The sequence below is a fragment of the Strix aluco genome, chromosome 13 (assembly GCF_031877795.1).
Source record: "Strix aluco isolate bStrAlu1 chromosome 13, bStrAlu1.hap1, whole genome shotgun sequence".
Lineage (NCBI taxonomy): Eukaryota > Metazoa > Chordata > Aves > Strigiformes > Strigidae > Strix > Strix aluco.
This window is the reverse complement of record NC_133943.1, coordinates 13,213,601-13,236,047: the sequence shown is the minus strand read 5'-3', so window position 1 is coordinate 13,236,047 and position 22,447 is coordinate 13,213,601. Positions and strand designations below refer to the sequence as shown.

The window sequence follows — 22,447 nt, the reverse complement described above, 5'->3', positions numbered from 1 at the left end:
CAAAATCTTCTGGAGCATCTGGGGAGGGGTAGCACCCACTCAGGTCCAAGGGGTGCTGCACCCCTCCCCGTGCCCCAGGGACGCCCATCAGCCTGCCCACGCGCTTGCGGCAGTTGTCAGCCTCCCCCAGCAGCTCAGGATCTTTCACTCCAATACTTATTTGCAGTATCTACCAGCTCTGACTATTTAAAGCAATCAGAGATTTACATCAGGAGACTTTAAATATAGAAGTAATTTTGTGTAAACTCTTGCCTTTATTGCAGCAAGGAGAAGGGAGGGAAAAGCCTTTCTTTTTTTAGACTTGGCAGGAAACAAGCAGTTAAATAAGTGAATACTATAAAATGAAAATCTTAAAGTGATTACAAATATGAAAGGAGTGAATACCAAATTGAAACAGCCGTTTAATCAAGATAAAGTGCAGAAATCCAGCAATTGGCCTCTTTCCATGATCCTGTAGCGCTGTGCAAAGAAGGCGGTTTACTGTAGCATTACCAATCTCAGTTGCTCGGCTGCTGACTCCCGATACCCCAAAGTCTTCCACCCTTTGCTGCTTTTCACATGCAAAATGCCTTCTTTTATGGATCACCCTTGATGTAAAGTGGCTTTAATTATTCAAGAACTGAAATAAAGATGAAAAAGTAATTGCATTTTAACTGCTCTAATAATGGCAGGAAGCTGCACTGTGACTTAAATACTGAAAGGTGAAGATTAAGACTGTTTATTAAAATGCCTTTCCTTCAAACACAGCTTCTTCGTATTTTATGCCAGTCTTCCCTCGCCCCATAACCAGGCACACAAGTGTACGCCAGGCTTATTCCTAAACTCCTGAGATGGTTTGGTCTGTTAGACAGTGATATCTACAAATTGGAGCTTTTTACCATAAGCAATTTTAAGGTTGAGGGATTTTCTTGTAATGTACCAATACCAGACTTCTCAGCTTGAGATGTTTGCTTACGCCAAGCATCTACAGACTGGGCACTAATGGCCCTTCAGAGATGGGTGACAGCAGTGGGAGGTTGCAGCAATGGTGTTATATGGTGGGGAAATTACATTGTTTAACGGGAAGCTCCCACTGCCTGACAAACAGCGTGGCTCTGGTGGTCCTTGCAACGGGAAAGCTTGAGTTGGTTTTCCTTGTTATGTGCAAGCAGCACACAAAATCCCCAAGATTTTGGAATGGGAGGGAAGGGCATTAAAGAGGATTTGTTTTCTCCTCACTGTACTTCATGTGTCTGTTATGCTAAATCGTAGGTGGGAACAAATCCCGTCAGCCAGCCACAGTGGTGGGAAGCAACGTCACCAGGCAGCCTTTGGCAAGGAAGCTTCAAGACCTGACCTAGCCTGACATTAACAGCACTTCGGAAATTAGTGTGAAAGTCACTGCTCAATACCCATGTATCATTTCCGAATGTCTCAGCTGACAGTTTTTCCTTCTGCACGAAGAAGTTTTCTGCTTTTGTTGCCATCTCTGTCACAACAGGAGCTTTAATTCCTCACACCAGCTTCCTAACACAAACCAGATCGCTCTCTCCTGCACAGTTCCTCCTGTGGCTACATCGCCCGGCAGTATCAAGTCAGACAGAATAAATTCAGGGAAGGAAAAGATGTGAGTGGAATATAGAGTGAGGCTATTGACTTGGTGTGCCAGACATGGACTGGAGTCAACTCCAGATGTGAGCTGAACAATAACGAAAACCTTATACTTTGTCACCTTTTAAAGTACACGGAGGGATGTCCAAATAATTGCTTTCAGTGAATGATTTCAGGCAGTCATTAGCCTCATACAGAGAGAATAACACACATAAATACACAGGCAAGTCTAATGTGAGCAGAAAAAAAGTTATCAAAACAATTTTTAAGAAACAATCTAATGTATGAGGGAAAGTGAACTTCATTCTCTCTTCCTCTCCCTCTTGCTATTCCTCTTCTTTCTTTCAATGGTTGTGATGCTCAGTACAAGTTCTCTACTGATGGAGGTTATGCAGCATTTTCATAAGCAGTCCGAAGAGAAGCCTTGAGGTTATAATGGTGTTATTATTCAGGTAGTTTATTTTTGCTGGAAGAATCATTAATTTAAATTGCAAATCAAAATGGAAGAAAATTCATCTATTATTATTTGTCTATTATTTAACTATTTGTCTATTAATTAACTAACTGGTCATTTAAATCAAAGTGAAAATAAGCCAGACATCTCACCTCTGTGCCCAGCAAGATCATGGAGCAGATCCTCCTGGAAACTATGCTAGGGCACATGGAAAATAAGGAGGTGATGGGTGACAGCTAGCATGGCTTCACTGAGGGAAAATCGTGCCTGACAAATTTGATGGCCTTCTACAACAGGGTTGCAGTGCTGGTGGATAAGGGAAGAACAACTGTCATCATCTACCTGGACTTGTGCAAAGCTTCTGACACTGTCCTGCATCCTTGTCTCTAGATTGAAGAGACATGGATTTGACAGATGGACCACTTGGTGGATGAGGAACTGGTTGGATGGTCACACTCAGAGCTGTGAGTGCAAGTTCCTCAATTTGCTGATGACACCAAGCTGTGTGGTGCGGTCGACACACTGGAGGGAAGGGATGTGCCATCCAGAGGGACCTGGACAGGCTGGAGATGTGGGACCATGCAAAACTCATGAAATTCAACAAGACCAAGTGCAAGGTCCTGCACATGGGTCAGGGCAATCCCAAGCACAAATCCAGGCTGGGCAGTGAGTGGATTGAGAGCAGCCCTGTGGAGGAGGACTTGGGGTACTGGTGGATGGAAAACTGACTATGAGCCAGCAATGTGCACTCACAGCCCAGAAAGTCAACCATGTCCTGGGCTGCATCAAGAGAAGTGTGGCCAGAAGGTCAAGGGAGGGGATTCTCCCCCTCTACTCTGCTTTCGTGAGATCCCACCTGCAGTGCTGGGTCCAGCTCTGGGGCCCCCCACATAAGAAGGACATAGACCTCCTCGAGCAGGTCCAGAGGAGGCCATGAAGATGATCAGGGGCTGGAGTACCTCCCTTATGGGGACAGGCTGAGAGAGTTGGGGTTGTTCAGCCTGGAGAAGAGAAGGCTCTGGGGAGAACTTATAGTGGCCTGACAGTACTTAAAAGGAGCTACAGGAAAGCTGGGGAGGGACTCTTGATCAGGGAGTGTAGGGATAGGATGAGGGGTAACGGTTTTAAACTGGAAGATTTAGGTTAGGTATAAAGAAGAAATTCTTTCCTGTGAGGGTGGTGAGACACTGGCACAGGTTGCCCAGAGAGGTTGTGGTTGCCCCCTCCTTGGCAGTGTTCAAGGCCAGGTTGGACGGGGCTGTGAGCAATCTGGTCTAGAGGAAGGTGTCCCTGCCGGTGGCAGGGGGCTGGAACTAGATGATCTTTACAGTCCCTTCTACGAAGGGACCTTCCTGTTCTACAATTCTATGATTCTATGATTGGCTATGCCTCAGCAGACCCCTGCTCTGTGAGTATTAGACTGCTGCAGGTTGGACCGACCCAGTTCCCACCAGGAATGAAACAAGTCACAATATGGTCCCCCCAGGTGTCCAGAAGACTTACAGCCCTGGTGATGCTGTTACCCTCATGAGCTGAGCCAACCCTTCGGTGCAAAACTGCAACATAAGGAACAGCACAAAAGGCTGCTCTGGGATGAGATGAAGCTTATTGAGAAAAGATTTTGCTAAGTTAAAAGCAAGAGTAAAGTAAATATTATAGATATTCTTCAGCCCTGTGTAATGGGAATACCGCCATAGTTAAGGCTGAATTGCAATTTGCATTCAAAAGTAGGAAGAAATTACCCTAGTTCGCATTTCAATGAATGAAATTCATCTAATGAATTAGCATATGTTGCTGTGAGACAATTTCCAGTATCAGAGGAAGCCAAATTTTGTGCACAAGGCTTTAAAAATAAAGTATTATCTGTTTTTTGCAGAAATACTCTCAAATGTCCCTTCCTTGAAATGTTGCCTCTCTTCCTCACATGCTATTGGGGAGTCCTGCCCAGGGGAACCCCCAGATTCTTGTTGCAATATGGAAATTTTGTGCAGCCTCTTAACTTTTTTCCAAACAGGGGAAAGACGGGTGAAGCTATTTGTGGGCATGTCAACAGGAACGTGCAGTTGCTCTGAGGAAAGGGGTTTGTGTGGGGCTGAGCCAGGAGGAGAAGCAGCAGCAGCCATGCAGGGCGAGCTGAAGCCCACCATGAGCAGAATCGCAGACTATCATGTGCAGAAATGCCACCATGCTTCTCCCCAGGAAGCCTGGTGCCCCTGCAAGGCAGTGATGCTTTATCCAAAAAGCATCCCGTAATGTTATTTATCACTGGCTACACCTCCAAACTCCTCAGTAAGGAGCCAACCAGCCCAGCACCTTGGCAGCATGGGGTGCTGTGAGCTGCTCCAGACTGCAAGGACCCACAGCTGGTCCCCTCCCTCCTACCCTGCTGCAGCTTCATGCTCTGCTCCTTGCAGGATAATTCTGGGACACTTTGTAGGGATTCAATCTCACTATTAATTGGACACATCAGATCTGAACATAACACTCAGTAGTCTAGAAGGAAGTAGTGGAGATGGTGTCAATGGCCACATGACCCTGAAACCCCAACCCATGCTTGTGCTCCTACGTCATATTTAGCATCCCCACAAGAAACATCTCTGCCACTGATTTAAAGGTGCTTTGAGAACAGGCGAGATTTTCTCCCTCTGAATGCAGCTTAGACCCTATGGCTGGCCAGACCCTCTCTGCTGGCCTGCGAGGATAAAGGTAAAACTCACCCATGTGCTGCAACAGCCCCTGAAGTATTTTTCATAACAGCCTTAAATGGCAAATTACCTGTAGTAATTGCAACACTTTCGGGGTCACCTTGAAAAAGGGTGCTGACATCCTCCAGCACAGCTGCAAAACTGGACTTAGTCTCACAAAACCAAGATTTCTCACAAGGTACTTGTGTTTCCTGCTCCTTCTTCAAATACAAATAAAATAAATACCTTATTGTTACCATTAAAAATTCAGCACCTATATTGTTTAGGCCATCAAACCTATTATGAACAAAGTGCTAACATATTTTAAAGTAATGAACCAAGCACAGTATCTAACAGCGAGGCCACTGCATTGTTCTTGGCAAGTGCAGTAGAAGGATGAAATTATATTTGTGACAAGGGACATCACTCCATTTGAATATCAGCTCTATTAAACAGAAAATAGCAAATGCATCAGCTCTACAACACCTCTGATGATAGCATGCTGAGGAAAGTATTTGGTAGGGTCAGTAGGTAAAAACTGAGCAGAATAATTCTCTTCATTGCTGCTTTCACAGGAAGCTCCAGAAGTAATATGCATTTACGGGGAAATTTAACTGAGTCTATGGAAATTTATTCCATGAGAATGTTCCTTTCTTCCATGGTAGTTGTTTGGGTTTTCTTTTCAGTTTCAGATTATGAAAATGATTATTCAGAGGGGAAAATAGCATCGTACAGATGCCACTGTGCAAATAGTAACTTTCGGAGAAGTAAAACATTATCATCAGAGAACACGGCAATTTGATTTACAAGTGAGCAGACAGGAAAATGTGACAGCAAGAGAATAAAGACTAACTCTCACAGGGTGAAGCCACCTGTAGCGCTGACGTGGGCTGATTGCGCAGCCCCTGCAGAACCTCCTGCTGTGCTCACCAGCTTGTGCGCAGTCTCAGCCATTTGCAGCAGACGCTGTGGTCTCTAGCAGGTCAGCTATGGTGGATCTGAAGTTAGCCCCCTTCTCCCCTTGGCTAAAGCTTCCTTGAGGCTATACAAAGCCTACTCTGCTAAAGGATAGTTCAAAGGGTTGTATGTTACAACAATACTCCCTCAATTCAGCTCAACCATCTTAAGAGAAGCTTATGTCTCTTTCTAGAGCCCTTTTCACCTCATCAGGTTTCCTCTAAGGCAGAAACCCTTCAAAACCCCATTCCAATCTCAGCCTCTGCTGGTGACTCTGTTCTACAGCTCACACACCAGCCTAAGGCCGTATTATAGCCAGTCCACAGATTATTTCAGTAAAGGCACAGGGGAGAACACTTTTACAGAAAGCATCATCAAACTGTCAGTGGCCTCATTACACAGAGGGCACCTCAGTCCCCAGATGCACAGGGAGCAGCATGGGGGCCATTAGCAAAACCAGGGCTGCCCAGGACACAGCACAGGCTGCTGCGGAGCTTATGGCAGGATGAGCCTCACTGCCCTGGCAAAGGAAGAGGCAGAGAGAGGTTAATTAGTTCATACTTTTAATTAATTTGCCATTCCTAATAGATGCTACACATATAGTCCTGAAGTCTTGCTTATCTGACAGGGTACATTTATTACATGTCAAATGGGCAGCATATGCTTTCCCAACCAGCTGTGGCCACGTGTGTACAGAGTTCCTGTGAGCTGTGTCTAACTGGGAGAAGGTATTTTAGTCTCTAAGGCTCATCCACTCCTTTTCAGACTGACCATTAATAGTAATCTGGTCTCAGACAGGCTCCTCTACACTGGATCATGATGTACTCTGTGTGTGTTTGTGTGTGCTTATTTGCCTGTGTGTGCGCACACTGCTGGGGTTTCTTGTTATTGCTGGAAACAGTCACGTTTGCGCCTGCCACCTTTTCTTCCTTTCTGCTCCCTCTTTTGCAAAGGAGGGAAGGCGTTGTTCACGGCCCTGCGGTGAGACCTGACCTCAGGCAGAGCTGCTGGGGGGACAGGAGCCAATGCCGAGCTCCTCCTGGGTCCTGCCAGCATCCCTACCCGCACCAACGCCAGCGCTGCTCCTGCCACAGTCAGCCCGCAGCTCCACTGTTTGTGCCCTGATTGTCATCCTCCCAAAGCACAAGCACTTACTTCGTTTAAAGCATGAGAGGCGTCTCACTGAACATAGAGAGATGCACATGGATTTGCAATTAATCCTTTGGACAAATGTCTGCAGGAGCAGGCTTCTGCTCCACAGTCAGCACAGCTCTGATTGATACCTCCTAAGCTGTCACAACCCTCATCAGAGTTGTACCACAAAAGAGCAGAGTTTAGCCCCAGAAATCAGCAGCTCACCACACAGCTGCCCCCTTCACATCACTGAGAGAGGTTAGAAATCCAATGTTAAGTGAAGAATGGTATTTCTATTTCTTCCTTGCTGCGTGAGTGGAAAGGGGGAAGAAAAAAGAGGTGAGAGAATCAGACCTGAATGTTTCCAACAATCATTAATGTGGGCAGCACACACAGAGGGCTCCATGGCATCTATGCAGAGGAGCTTGTTTGAGCCAGAAAACTGGCCTCCAAGACCATTGCATCAGCTGGGAATATTGATGTGATTAACAATGATTTCATTTGGAAATCAATGCGAAGGAGATTGTTTGCTTGCTTTGTCCAATTTAGTCCATGAAATACTGACTTCAATACAGGGAGAAATCCAGTCGAAGCAGGAAGGGGATTTTGAGGAGGGGTGGAGTGGGGTGTGTTTGTTATTTTATCAGACATCCGTCTGGATTCTAGCTGGTGAAAACTGGAGCATTCAATCAAATGTTTTATGTGTGTCTATAATAATCCGAACAAAGGAACAGCTGACAGCTCATGATCATTTAAAGATAGAGCAATTTCTATTTAGCAATCTTGTGACTGCATTTGCTGTATCTACGTGCAAGGATTCCTAATCGTTATGTGGGTTTTGTTGCAGTTTGGCTGCAAATGAAACACTATGAATTTACAGGAAACCCAACACAAACACTAAGTCTTTAAGAGGAATATTAGGAAGCCATTCTCCTGGGTCACAGCGCAAAGAGGCTGTATATGCACACCTATTAAAGGTTGCTGGGTATAAATTTTGGGGCTTATTTCCTAACCCTAGGAGGAGTGATAATACATCACAGATAATTTGTATTAGAAAGGGGAGAAGCATTTTTTAAACTTTAGTCACATTAAATTGTCTCTTCTACTTTAGCTTCAGGGAGCTGCTTCTGCCAATAACTCCTGGGAGCACTGCAAGAACTGCTGGGTGAAATTTTTGTGGTGTGGGCTGGGAAGCAAACTAGTAAGTAACTGATAGTCTCTCCTAACATTAATATGTCTTTTGAAATATGTGAAAAGCTCTGTGATGACATCCCCCCACCTGAGGGTCTCATTCTGCCACATTAATTTTGCTGAGCAGCCACAGAAACCCCTATAAAAATCAACACAAGGAAGAGCAGTAAATGACACACCAGAGCTGAAAGCTTGTCATCTTAGTATTGCCCTTGGGAAATTTAACCTCCTTCAAATTAGCAGCTTTGTCAGTTATGATGTAATTATTTCATCACTCACTGTGGGAAATTGAGGTTTCGTGCCTCCCCGCCCCCAACAGGTTACTCAGATTCCCATGAAATGCTTGGTCTCTCCACTTAGTTGCTTTGGAGCTGCAAGACTCTCCCTGGCTTGAATCAAGATTATGCGTCCAACACTCAGTCAATTATGAGCAAGGAAAGCTGATGAAACACAACAGTGAGACAAGCCCTGCCTCTTGCGCAGGTCCTTCCCACAGCCGGCGATTGGCACAGCTGGGAGGATTGCAGGACATGGGCTGTACCAGGCAGCTCTGCCCACAGCAGACAAAGCTGGCTCCTGATTCCCCTCCTCCCTTGCAGCTTCCAAGGCAGCACCTCTCTTTGGGTACAAACGGAGGTGTTGGAGGCTGTTTGTTCTGCTGCTGGAGGCTGTGTGAGTGCTGGTGGGCAGAGAGCTGAGAACTGGCTTACTCAACAGTGCAGAAAGGAGCAGGGCTGCCTGTATGGCTTCTTGGAGTCACTGATATCTTGGATACCCTCTGCCAAGGCTGCTCACAGACATCCCTGGTTAGACCTTAGCCCCTTGCCCTTGTCATCCTTAGGACCAGCTGCTTCATAGCAGCTGTTGTCCTTAAAGACTAAAACTTCAACCTCCTCAGAAAGTCCTCACCTTTCTGATCAGTCCTTGACCTGCTAGGAGACAGTACCTCCTTTTGACGCAGGAGATCATGTCTGCAACATTACCACCACAATTTCGGCATGTCCATGTAGGCCTGGACTCCTCTGGTGGCAGAGTCCCACCGGCTGAAGATACCTCAGTGCCTTTAAGCGCTGCAGCTCTGCTTCCCGTGCCAGGACTCATTTCCCCTTCAAACAGCTCAGGAAAGTTGAAATAGCTACAGACCAAAGGAGGTGCCAAAATATCAGCTTATAGAAGATGCTCTGCTGCTTAGAACAGATTAACACGGTTTACATACAAAAGCACTGAATGGAAGCATTGAGTTACTCTATATTTGGACACTAGGCAATACCAACATAATCCAAAGAAAAGTAGGAGAACAATCTTGCAGTGGAAAATGCCATCAGCAGTGAGGCTGAGCCCAGACTGCAGAAGTTAGCAAGTTAAAATGATTACAGCAGTTTGGGCTGTGATTGCCTTAGACCTTAGAGGTTTTACACTAAACTTTTTTCTGCAACTAAATTCTTCACACAGTAGACAATTTGAGTAGTGATTCAATTCACCACAGTCTCTTCCATGAGTCATTACTGAAGCAACTCTTAAACAAAGGTTAAGCATTTTAAACCAATGTCTCTATCTTTTGAGATGGGATGGAAATCCCAGTTGGTCACAGCTAGACATTCAGACAAAAGGGACTTCAATTCTCCCAGGTGAGATATATCTACATCCACTGATGCATGTTTATTTCAGCAATTCAGTGCTATCCTTTGGCCTCTTTGTGCAGCTATTCAGTGAGGCTCTTTATCTCTCTGTCATATATTTGTAATATTTATTCACATAAAAAAAGACCTAGAAGATTTGGACAGCAGCCATAGCTTTTCAGATCCTAAAAATACCCCTACCATTAAAATTATTAACTAATTGGAGTAGTTCTGCAGTAGTGGCAGCAGAGGAGACTATTCTCTCTCCTGTGCGTGAAGAAGCAGAATTTTTGGTGCTTCTGTGCCTTGTGGAAAGGCGGCTCTACCCACGGGAGGGCAATGCCGGGTGAATTGTTTCTATTTCTGTAATATGCTCTCTTAGCAAAGCACCTGAAGAGCTGCCTCTTTCTCTTTTATTTCGTCAGTGTGTGACGGAGAGTGGCCTGCACACAGTACCAGCCCTCACAGCACTCATACCTCCACGGTGACAAGGTCTTTCAGCTTCTGTGTCCAGTCTGAGCCCACTAAAAGCTTTCTTTTGCTGCAATACAGCCCCCAAAGATCTGCACCCGTAAGGATGGTCTGCACTGGGTCTGGGTTCAGACTACAGTCCTGGAGGCAGCCGGCTCTGTGCTCAGCAGCTACCTAGGCTTCTACAGAGGCCCAGTTGTACTTAATTCCAACACCATTCAAAACCAATACACCGCTGCCTGTAATGCAATAGCTGAGCCATAGCCAAACTTCGTGTCTGTGTGAGATAAACACTACACAGGCTCTTGGCTTGCCTATTAAGGTGTTTGCCCTGTTGTTCTTACCGACATCAGCACTGCTGACAGAAAGCAAGCAATGCATTTTAATAAATCTGGAGAGCTGTGTTTGGCTTCCCAAGTAGCTCTGCAGGCAGCTTGTTGGAAGGGAGCTACATGCTGCTGCAAAGCAGGCTTCTTCGGGGAAGGGGGAAGGAGACGAAGCAAATGTTTCTGAGGTTCACATGAGCAATCTTCTGTTTAAACAGACAGTCCCTGAACCAAAGGCAACTGCAGAGCTATTTTGATTAAATGAGCCTGGGATCACTGAATTTCTTCTCCTGCAGAGTCCAGGAAAGGAGTGGGACAAATTCCCAGTGCCAGTCAGTAGAAATAATGGTTGTGAGAACATCCCCTTACTGACCTTACCCCTTGTTCCAGTACCACCTGTAAACTCTTCACTAATATTCTTAAAGCAAAACACCTCTTTCACAATTGCTACCTATAGCATTAAATGGCAAAGGTTCATTTTCTCTGTGTCTCCCCCCCCCCCCCCAATGCTTCACAGACACTTAGCAACCGATTTCACCAGATGCCCACACTCTAGTTCGCACCCCTTTCCCTTTCCCTTTCCCTTTCCCTTTCCCTTTCCCTTTCCCTTTCCCTTTCCCTTTCCCTTTCCCTTCTGAAACGAAGAGCCTGATGTGTTTGAAAAGCAGGAGTGGATTAACCCGGATCCCAAACCGGACTAACAGGGCTCGGTTTCAGCGCCCGTTTGCCGGGCCGGCGCGGAGCGGGGCGGTCCAGCGCGCTACAGCGCGGAGAGGCGCGGTAGAGCGCGGCCAGGGAGGTGGGATAGCGGGCGCTCCCCCCGCGCTCTGCACGGTCTTTGCTGTTACATTTCTGCCCTCTAATGGGTAAAACGAGCGTCGCAACTTTTCTCGCTGTCTGGGGAAAGGGAGGAAAAGCCCCGCCACGCCAAGCCCCTCCGTTCCCCCGCCCGTGTAGGCGAGGGCCAGCCGCGCCGGGAAGGCTCCAGCGCCTCCGAGGCAGCAGAGCCAGATGGCAGGAGCCAGAGCTTAGAAGGCTCCTGTAAATATTTGTTCTGCTCAAATAAATATGCACGTTTTCAGTTTCTCAGCCAATTTTGAGGAGTTTGCACCAGAGAACTAGGCTTTATCACAAAATTTCTTGGACCTCAGAAGGGGTTTATACGAGATGATAGTTTCATTTAATCAGCAGTTCACAGCACTTTTTTTTTTTTTCTTTTTTTTTTTTTCCTGAGGAAGCAAACTGCAAGATTAAGGGGAGAGAGGAAAATCCCTGAAGTCAAACCAAACAGTAGAAATACGAGGCCGGAGCTTGCCATGTGTCTAGCCAGGAGGGAGAAATGAAACTTGAAACGCTAAGAAAATTACCAAGACTAATTTCAAAATTACTGACCCACCAGATTTAGCTGGAGAGCTCCTATGAAGTGATGGAGTAGTGGGTCTTAAAACTCTTAATGGATTAAATTAGAGAAGGACTAGATACGTTGGAAACATCGCATTGCATCTGAATAAAGGAAGCCAGATGGGTGACAGGCAGATGTTTAAAGGGGTCTTATAAATATTTGTACGTTTGTTTCGGTGTAAGATATCCTGCAAGAGCTGGGCCTGGCAGCACCACCAGGCCGCAGGCGCAACAGGCCAGAGCAGGGCAAGCCACCACAAGCTGCTCCGGTGGCAGCAGCACGACCCGGTGAGGGCTGAGGAGGTGCAGTGATTCAGTGGTTCCTCCAAATAGGTGCTGAAAACAGCTTTAATAAGTTGTAGGTCATGTATCTACTTGGTCAATTCCTTCCAGTTGTGAGCTGTTGTTAGATTTTGTTTCTGTGTTTTGAGTAGCAGGGGAAAAATCTCCCCCTTTTTTTCAGTGGGAAACTACAGAACAAAACCAACATTGTTGGCTACTTTCCAAACTGCATTTTTCATTCCATTATAGTTTTGCAGCTAAAAGCACTGAATTGCTGGAAAGAGTTAGATGTATCTACATCTTCCCATCATAAAAAGTGAGTCAGAAAATTCCCATTGAAATGAAATCTAAGCAAAGGTGGATCGCCAGCTGCAAGTTAACTTATACAGGGCACAAATCCTGCTGAAGCAAATTATCCCAGCATCATTCCCTGTCTTTGGCCTTTTGACTGTGCTCACCTTCTCCAACTGCTGAAAGAAGACAGTTTGACTTTAAAACCAACAAACAAACCAGAAAAACATAACAAGGTATGCTATAGCTTCTAACACAGCTTCTTGACTGCCTCTATGCAAACAGAAGATAACATTTTTTCTTAAGTCAGAAAGATTTGGCTCATGTTATGACGGCCTCAGTACAATGTCCCAAAGTAGACGGTGTTAATGCTATTTTAATCCACAGTTTGGCATTGATCCTGCTGTATCCGCAGCATATGGATGGCAATGCAGTGAAGCCCTGTCTGCATGCTGCACGTGGCACTTTCCAAAAAAAGGCAGAAAAGCTTTAATCCTCAGGGCAGACCAAGTTATTATCTGCATAGGATATAGTGGAAGAGAGGACGGACATGACTGGATGACGTCTCTGCAGCCCTGTATCCACAGCCTCTTTCACACCGTGCTGGTTTATAAAAGACCTTGCTGGTGCTCAGGGAAGGACGGGCACACCTCAGCTCTCCTCACTCCTGCGCATTCACCTCCATGCCAAAGGCATGCAGCGCTGTGCAAATCCTTTGATGTGTGGTTGTACTGTGATAGGGCAATTTTACAACATAAAACTGCTAGAGCTTAGATCCCGCCCTGAACCCAAGCCCTGCACCTCCTTGATGTCTATTAATGCCTCTCAGCACATTGCATGGTCTAGAGGATTCCTTAAGATCCCACCCAGCCTTATTTTCTTCGATCCTTCTAATTTCTTATCAAACCAGAAACTTCCCATTCCAATACAGATATAATTCTAGCCCCTTTGGCAGCTTTTCCAATCTCCATTAGAGCTTCACAACCCTGAATAAAGTATAGTTGGTATAGCGCAGTCAATGGACTGCAAAGTTCCATCATTTAATTTAATCTCTTTTGAAGTAGTGCAATTCCCCTTCTAGAGCCCTGCCTATCTAATAGGCACATATTCTTCTGTGTCCTGGTCCTGTCTCCTCTGATCACAGCAATAGACGTGGCATACAAATTAGACACTGGATGTCCATTGTGCCAGGAGAAGGGTAGAGACAATGTCAGTCATCCTAAATGCAGGATGGGAGGGCTAGAGGGTGTTGAATGTTTCACATCTCTTACATGTTTTCGCTTAGAAGTATTGTGAGAAATGTGATCGATTCAACTCTTTTTTCTGCAGATTAGAACAACGAAACACAAAAATCCTCTTTGAATACCCTGTAACACCTCCTCAGCTGGCTCATTTTAACCTATTGTGAGGCATTTCCAAAAACGAACATTTCACCATATGGGTCAGACAAAAAGTTGGTACAGACAAAAGGTACCAATGCTCAGTTATACAAACTTGTCCTAAATGAGGAAGGTGCCTGTCCACACGTCAAGCATCTTCCAGTGCAAACCAGTAGCTTCAAACCTGCCCAGGCAAAAAAAACCCAAACAAGAGGGATGGGGCAGTCACGCACCTACAGCAACTGGAGGCCAAAAACCCCCTCGCTAGGAGTAGACTTCCCCACTGCAGCACTGGCAGCTTCCTAGCAAAAAGCCCTTGCTGTTACAGCTGTAATTACATAAATTCTTTTGATGAATTTGTGTCAAAACCATTGATCAAGAAACAATATTAATTAGACCTATCCACACTTCAGAGGCACCAGAACATATCATCAGGGCTTGAGGGAGTTTAGGGCAGCAGAATTTATATCTCAGCAGAGAATTTCTATCTTTTATCCTCATGAGTTTGAAGGTGTGAATGCACAGAGAAAAAGGGAAGAAAACAAAAGAAAAATAGCAGGTTTGCAAACTTAACCCTTCCAAGGTGCAGCTAGCACACTGAGTCGTCTGTGAGGTTAAAACCTACTGTGACTATTCCTAGACAAATTGAGTACACTCTGAAAGTTCGTGCCTTTGAGAAGAAACATTGAAATATCATGGAGGTACTAAATAATCTAACTGCAAGCACCCCTATTTGCTTCTCTTGGAGCAGGCAGACACCTGGAAACTGCATGGGCAAAGGGCTAAATAAACCACCTGGGTTATTTACTGTGGGAATACAAAGTATGAGATCCCTGGCAATGCTCCAGCCCCGCCAGCCTGATCCCACCACAACTGGTTGCCCTGTCCCTCCACCAAGCCTCTACAAAACCAGCCATCTGCCAGAGTGAGTGGGAGGCCAGGCACAGGCAGGAGAGGAGTAAGCATTTGGAAAGTGCCCCAGGTCTCAGGTTCTGAAGCGTTAAAGCAACCAGAGGAATCTTAAACAAAAACAAAACCCCACAAAAAAAGAGCTAAGCAACAGCTCTCAAAACAAAAATGCAGTTCCAAAATTAATGAGATTTTGATAACCCCCCTTTAGAAATGGAATATTTCCATTTTAAAATGTACAAAGACTAAAATCTTCATAAATATCCTATTAAGAAACTTCTGCTGCTGTTTGAGAGTTTCAATTGAAATACAGTGCATGAAGGTTGCCATAGCTACAAGCAAATTTTTAAATAACTGTTTTTCATCAGAGCAGCTGCAGTATCACGCAGAAACGAGGGTGAAGTGGGGAAGCTGGAAGGAGTCCGACTAACTTCAAGTTCCTAATCAAGTGACTCTGAGATTTTCACTAACACGGCCTAGAAACTTTTAATATGCTTTCTGCTCTTTAAAGAAAATATTGCCCTTTGTTATTTGGCAGCACCCCAGCAAATGCTGTCAGCGCTGCATGAGTTCTCAGTCAAAAGAAGAGCTTTGTTTTCATGCTGGAAAATATAAAAATTTCCACTCTTAAGCCCCTAACCATGGTGCACGTGGCCAGGCAGTGAAGGATGTGCTGTGGCCTCAGGTCCGCTCTGAAGGGCTTTCTGCATGAACCAGTTGATTGGCAGCAATGTGTGTAAAAATGCCACCAGAGCCACAGATTTCTGTATCCAGGAAAATCTCTTCCTTGCCTGAGCTTGCACAGGGAAACACAGAAAGGAGGAAATGTGAAGAACAAGTGAAGCTGTACAATGTTATCAGGAGGCTTTTGAAGTGGGGCTGTGATTTAGGTGGTCCTGCCTCCCATAGTGTTTGGTGATTCATGGGCATCAGGAGGCATTTTCCTCTCCTGTAAGATCTCTCCCTGGCAGGAACAGGCAGAGCAACTTTCTGAGAAACAGTGCAAGCAGAAAATGGACATTTCTGCACTGTGGGCATCTGTTCAGAGGAGGACTGAGCTACAGGCAACACTGATAGGTTCCTTTATACGCACGCCTTTCAACCAGTGATATTAACTATGGCAAAATTCCTAGAAAACTTCAAATAGATTCATTTTGTGTCCCCAGCCAAGTATGTCCCTGTGTCCCAGTCTATAAAATGAGAATAAATAAAGAATAAAAATTCTCACAGGAATACCAAGAGATTTAACTCCAGCACAATAGTAATTGAATTGCTATCTATAGAAAGTGGAAATGCTTGGCTGGGTTCTTTTTTTTTTTTCTAAACAACAAATTAATGATCATTATTTAATACACTATTATGAATCTGAAAGAATCATCCCAGTGATGATTATTTTTATACAAATTAATTCATTTCTCTATGACCTGCTTCTGAGAGGTACCTCTGCAGCACAGTGGAAGTGCTGCCTGTTACTGTGGCGGCGATGCATGAAGGTTTGTGGTGCTCGGCCATCACCTGCACTGCAGTGGAGTTTAGAGGCAAGCAACAGATATCAATCCATACAGAGAAATCTTCTGCGCAATGAATTTTTATTTCAAATCTGATTTTAAAATTTTCTTCGCATCTTGAAACAATTGTCTTTCCCAATGCCTGTACGTTTGTTTGTTCCAAAATTGATAGTTTTTTTCAACAGGTAGTAGACAACAAAATTTTTGCGGAATAAAAGAGGAAAACAAAAGGGAGGAAAGTCAGAGACCTTTAAAATAATTTACAAAAATGAAAGTAAGACTATCCTATCTTGGCAGATTCTTCTAACAAATTACATTCTTTGACTAATTCCAAGTAATCAAGGAAGAGCTCAAGGCCAGGTTGGACGGGGCTGTGAGCAACCTGGTCTAGTGGAAGGTGTCCCTGCCCATGGCAGGGGGGTTGGAACTAGGTGATCTTTAAGGTCCCTTCCAACTCAAATGATTCTATGAGTCTATGATCCATAAGGGCTGAGGCAGTATAAGTCCCATCTTCAGCACAGAAAAGAAAAAAAAAAAAAGTGTAAAAGTCCCCCATTTTAGAAACTAGATGCTTAATGGCAGCCAGAAACATCTCAGTGCCTCAGTGAGATAATTGCACATTGGCTTTGCCCAACAGTCCTCTCCAGGTCGGCAGCAAGCAGTCAGAGAATGGAGGACAAGGATGACTATCAGAAAGACAACCTAGCAAATATCTTTCATAATAACTTTAACCTAATGTAAATTTTAGAAGTGTCTCCTTGCCAGTGCAAAAACAGGCTAGTACAGCAGAGTGAGGGAGGGATGCCAGTGAACAGAGGTTTCTATACCTGAGTGCATGTAACCCATCAAAGGGACAGACCTTCCAGGCTATCTTTAGGTATTAACTTTTCTGATGTAGAATTTTTTTAAAGGAAAGAAACAGAAGATAAAAAAAGCACAACCTGCTGTATGGTTGGGCTGCCAGAAAAACAGATTGTGAGTCACTGAAAACTAGTGACCTTAGTCAGCATATTGCGACTCCATAGCTTTTAAGCCCTGCTGTTTCTTTTCCAAGGCAGATGAGAGGCTTGTCAAAGCTGTAGTTTCCATATATATACATGCACACTCATGCTCACATTAAAGTGCTATTTCTCTCAACTGTGCAGACATCAGGATTACTGAACCTGACATAAACTCATCATTTTCCTGGAAGCAAAAAGGGATGTTAGCCAAAAAGATGAGCCACAGTCAGCAACAGCTATCTTGTCTTGGGGTACCAAAGGGCAGCAAGCGCAGAGCCATCTCTAGAGGAGTGTGCAATGCACAGCCACTCATTTGAAAAGGCCTAAGATCATTTGCTGAGAATAAACACCTGTCTGCAGCCTGCACTAACACCTCTCATCAGCATTCACTGGACAACATACACACAGTACGAACAAGAAATGCAGAGGCTTAAGGAGATGATGGGTGGCAAGAAGCAAAAGGGAGCAGTGCTTAATGCCACAGGGCACCACCTTACCTGCAATGCAAAAAATGCAAACACCTACAGAGCTGTTACTGCTGCAGCAGCTCCTCTCTCTGCGTCAGCCTCTGTCCACTCCCCTCTCTGTGTTGCTTCACCATTTGTTTCCATTCTGCTTTTGAAGTAGTGCACAAGCCCTTCCAGCACTCATGAGTTTTGCTTTTTTTCACCAGATTCAAGCACTATCTTGAAGCAGGGAGAAAAGAGTCCTGGGGGATGAGCTACAGAGAAAAAAAAAAAAAAAAAAAGAAGAAAAGAGAGACAATCCCACAATATACGGGGGAGAAAAGCCAAAAAACCACAAGAGAGATGCCCTGAGACAGGCAGTGAGGGATCAAGGACCCAGAAGGGGGGACAGAACATCAGCCAAGGGAGTGGGAGGCTGCAAACCACACAGCGGCAGTGGGTGACGCTGGGGCACGCTCATACCAGAAGAAGAAGGGTGTAGGAGTTTGTCCTCATTTGTTTGTTGTGAATAGTAAGCAGAAAGCCACAAGTGAAGAGCAACAAGCATGCACCAGAATTCAGGGCTGCTTCTCCATTTTAAGTGTTTGGACTCTCAGTTTATTCATCTGCAAAATGTAGGCAGCCTTGCTGGTCTGCCAGATCTGTGCCAGAGGGATTCAGCCCATTGATTTATTCAGAAGAAAATAAACAGAGTAAGATCTGTGAATAAGCACCAGAAGGTGGCATATATTAGCTTGAAAAGGATAGAGAAAGGGTATATCTTTTTAGCAAATGCTTTACTTGCCCCAAAATCAAGTTTCAAATCTATAGCAACACTAACAAATATAGCTGAATTCACCTAAATGATTCTGCTAAGAGGAAAAAAAGCACAATGACAAATCAGAATTTCACTCCAAAATGAAACATTTAGAGTACCAGATTAAAGAGATCAGTTTTGTAAGTCAGGGAATTGAAAGAGATGAGAAAAACCTTCAGAATAGATGCAGTCATGAGGGTTGCAGTGCTTTCAATTCTGGTGCTTGTGCACAAAGCGGGTGAATTCAGTAAGGACTTGTATCAATTAATACACATAACACATCATACATCTGACAGAGCGTCAGAAAATGAGTCACTGAGTTGCTTTAACCTTCGGTACTGTGACACTGCATTACTTCGGTGTGCTGAGAGGCACGTATCCCCGTGCAGGCTGGCTGGGGTCTGAGCTGCAGGCTGGGGCATCCTGAGGACTGCCCTGGTCACACTGAAGTAGAATAAACATGTATACAGCGAGGCAGCATAATTAGACAGGCAGAACGTACATTGGTTTGAAACCACATGCTAAAACCACTTTCTATTCTGCTGGAAAGACACGACACTGTCAGTAGGACAGTCTGAGTGAGACTTGAAGACTTATCATCTGGTTTAAAGATTCCAAGAATATCCAAAAAGAACATGCCTTGTCATCCAGGGCAAGCAAGGTTTGAAAGTAGCTACTGTAGCCTGTAGCAAAGGAAGAACACACTGATGGGTTGGTCACTGCGGGGCTGAAAGGCAGGCTTGCTTCTGCTTTCAAAATAGTCCTGTGCCTAATTGTTTCAATCTGTTCTCTCTCACCCCGCAGCAGTCGTAGAGCACAGAAAACACCTAGGCAGCTTTGAGAGAAAAAAGGCTTGAGAATAACAAACTCTGGGAACAGCTCTTTCCCTCACTCTTTTTCACATGAACAGCTATGATCAGAACATACACTTGCCCAGGACACAAATACCAACTACTTTTTCGCTACACATGGGCTGTGCAACTGTTTTCCTACATGCAAGGTCAACATTCAGGGAGAGCTGGAGCTCAAGACCTAGACAGAAGTTTCATGACTTTCACCTAGACACAGGCAGTCTGTGGCACTTGGGGGGTTCAGCAGCACGCAGACGTAGCTACCAGCTATTTAGTAGTGATGTCCCATTTGCAGTTCACCAAAGGCATGGTTCCCTCACACAATGGTGACTTGTTCACCCCTCCATGTTTTAACTACTTAAGCTTAAATTGAGATAACATCAATAGTGCTATTATTAGTTCACGATTTACTGCAGACTTTTGAGGAAAAAAAGCATTACTTACACCACATTTTGAGGACTGCTCTCAAAGAGAGGGGACTGCAAAGACTCCTGTACCAGAGACCATCTTTACTTCATCAGTGGCCTTGTGTGGTTACCACCATACACATCATCTTCTCTGCTGCATCACTTTCTGGAGGCTGGGCTTCATAGTGAAGGAAATGGACGAAGTTTTGCGCCTTCAGCCATCTGACATCCACCACACTGTCTGAGTTAGACATCCTGTAAAACTGTTTTGTTGCTCTCTCTTCTTTTGCAGATTTTGCTAACTCTGACCTTTAATTTATTTTTTCAGGCAGGGATGATAGAGGAAGTGAAAACAATGAAGCTTCAGTATCGTCCTTTGCTTTGTGTGTTACTCCCTCTTGTTTAATGGATATTCCGACAGCAGGATCTGGTGGAACTGGTGAGTTCTTCCAAGTACTATAATTTCTAGACTGGTGAGCATGATACATTTCAGACAGCCACAAAGAAACTCTTCAACCCTTAGAATAAAAATTTATATGAAAAGCACATCAGTATGAAGGTACATCTGTATCCACAGGCAACAGTGATTATATCTGATTATTTTTAGTGTAAATACATTTTCAGAATAAAACGCACATGACAGTTTTAAGCTACTTAGCTGAACATGCTGCTCCTGCACCTGTGGGATTTTAATATTTCTATGCTTTTAAGAGCATTGCACTACAGGAATAAGATCAGTGCATGATCCACTTTACTGAGTTGGAAAAATGTAATTTAGGATGGTGTTATTATTGCAGGAAAGAGGTGGAAAGCTCATTGGTAATGATAACTCTTTACATGCTTAAAGACCACAAATACTATTTTCCTGATGCCTGAATGAAAAATTTGAACATAGATCCTCCAAGAAAAAAAGCATCAGCCTGTGACTTGAATGAATCCCACTATAAGGGGATGCTTGTGTTGCCAAGGCTTCAAACAGCACACACATTGCCATCACTGATTACACTAGAAGCTCCCTAATCCAAACACTTTGGGAGCACATTACCATCTTCAGGAAAGCAAATCTGTGTTTATGTAAGGGTGCTGGTGGCTGGTGCAAATGCATATTCTTTACAGTCACAACTGAGGGGTTTTTTGCTGAAATGGGTATTTGGCATAAGACAAAGCAAAAGAAACAATAACTGCACAGCAGTGGTACCAGATCGAGAAGGTTACAGCAGATTACCAGTTGGCAAACTTGGCGTTCAGACTGGGGAGGTCGAGGTTTCACTGGTCTAGTGCAGCTCACCATAGCTGCCGTTAGGAGCATTGCACCTCTTTGCAGTATTTGGAGACCATCATTCAATCAACAATATCTCAGGGATTTATATGTAACCTTGATAAAAATGAGAGGAAAGAACAGAGTGAGTTAAACAGTGAGGAGCAACACAGAGCCTATCAGCTAAGAAAAGATTCAATCACTATATAACTATTTAACATGAGAGCGCCTGGCCTTTGCAATGCAGCCTCCCTGTTAAATGATTCACATCAGTTATTCTTTCTCTCCTATTTGCTGCTATCACCATCCGGAAGAGTCAGCGAATGATCAAGTGCTTCTTTGATCTCCTGTGTATGTGAAGACAGAAATATCCAAGCTGAAGAACTGAGCCCCATGGGTCTGACAGCGGATTCAATTACAACCCATGGAATTCAGTTCTCAAAGCTGAGAATACATGACATTCATTTTAAGGCTGTCCTGATGCACGGTAGTATTGCATAGTCCTGCTTGCTCTCTCCAGTGCCTGGCTTTCTTCCAGGTGCTGTAAAACACAAGAGTGAAACCTTCACTGCAGCCAAAGCAACTCTACTCAGACTGTAGGTCAGATGCAGAATAATGGCTCGAGGACGTATATATTGAAAAACAGGCTATTTTATGTTTTCTTTTGGCACCAGAAGTGGTCACACACATAGCAGAAGTGGCCTAACACACAGCAGAATTCTTAGTAATAAAAAATGAAATTTATAGCCAAGGAGTATAACATTTTGCACTTTTCTGGAAGCCTTTGAGAATTTCAAAGAGGTAAGTTATAAATTTCCTTTCCTTTTTTTAACACGATGACACAGAGGTAAAATCTTCCAGAGTCACACAGCAATCTTTATTAACAAAATAATCCATCCAGAAGCTCAGAAGAATGAAATCTGGCACTGGCGCAGCCTTTCAGAGTCATCAGAGTCTGGGTGGCAAAAAGACAATCAGAAGCCCTCCGTATTACAGCTGCACAGTTGTGCCCTGACACAACTTTAATGTGACTGCCTCATTCCAGGGTGACAGTCTCACTCAGAGGTGGAGTTTTGGACTACAGATAAATACTGTTCAAACACACTGAAGATCAAAGCTGACATCTCATCTCTGACAGGAAACACCTTGTCACTTCTGACACCTAAGAGAAGTCACAAGTTTCATTAAACATCATACCCCGAACTTGGAATTTTTAAGGAAAAAAAGATTGGATATCACGTTGGATGATGCATTCATGTGTAAATTAGATGTTATATCTGCATAGCACCATGTATAAACAGTGTTGGTTTAGTTATAAGAAAAAAGAATTTCAGATTTATTTGGAACACTTTAAACATATTTCTTTATGTCCCAGTGAGATGAGGCATCACAAAAATTCCCTTTGGATTCAATGAAAAGAAATATTTGGTCTGTCATAAAATATCTGGAGGTCAAGGGGATTTCAGATTAA

The 22,447-nt window shown here is 44.3% G+C and overlaps 1 long non-coding RNA gene across 1 annotated transcript; it reads right to left on the bottom strand.

The window, feature by feature from the left end:
* Positions 1–227: 227 nt before the first annotated feature.
* LOC141929331 (uncharacterized) lies at positions 228–21,306 on the bottom strand. The gene is made up of 4 exons (XR_012624999.1): positions 20,917–21,306; positions 19,756–20,236; positions 17,695–17,918; positions 228–619 (listed from the first exon to the last, which is right to left on the bottom strand). It is a non-coding gene; the product is annotated as an uncharacterized LOC141929331 (long non-coding RNA).
* Positions 21,307–22,447: the final 1,141 nt, after the last annotated feature.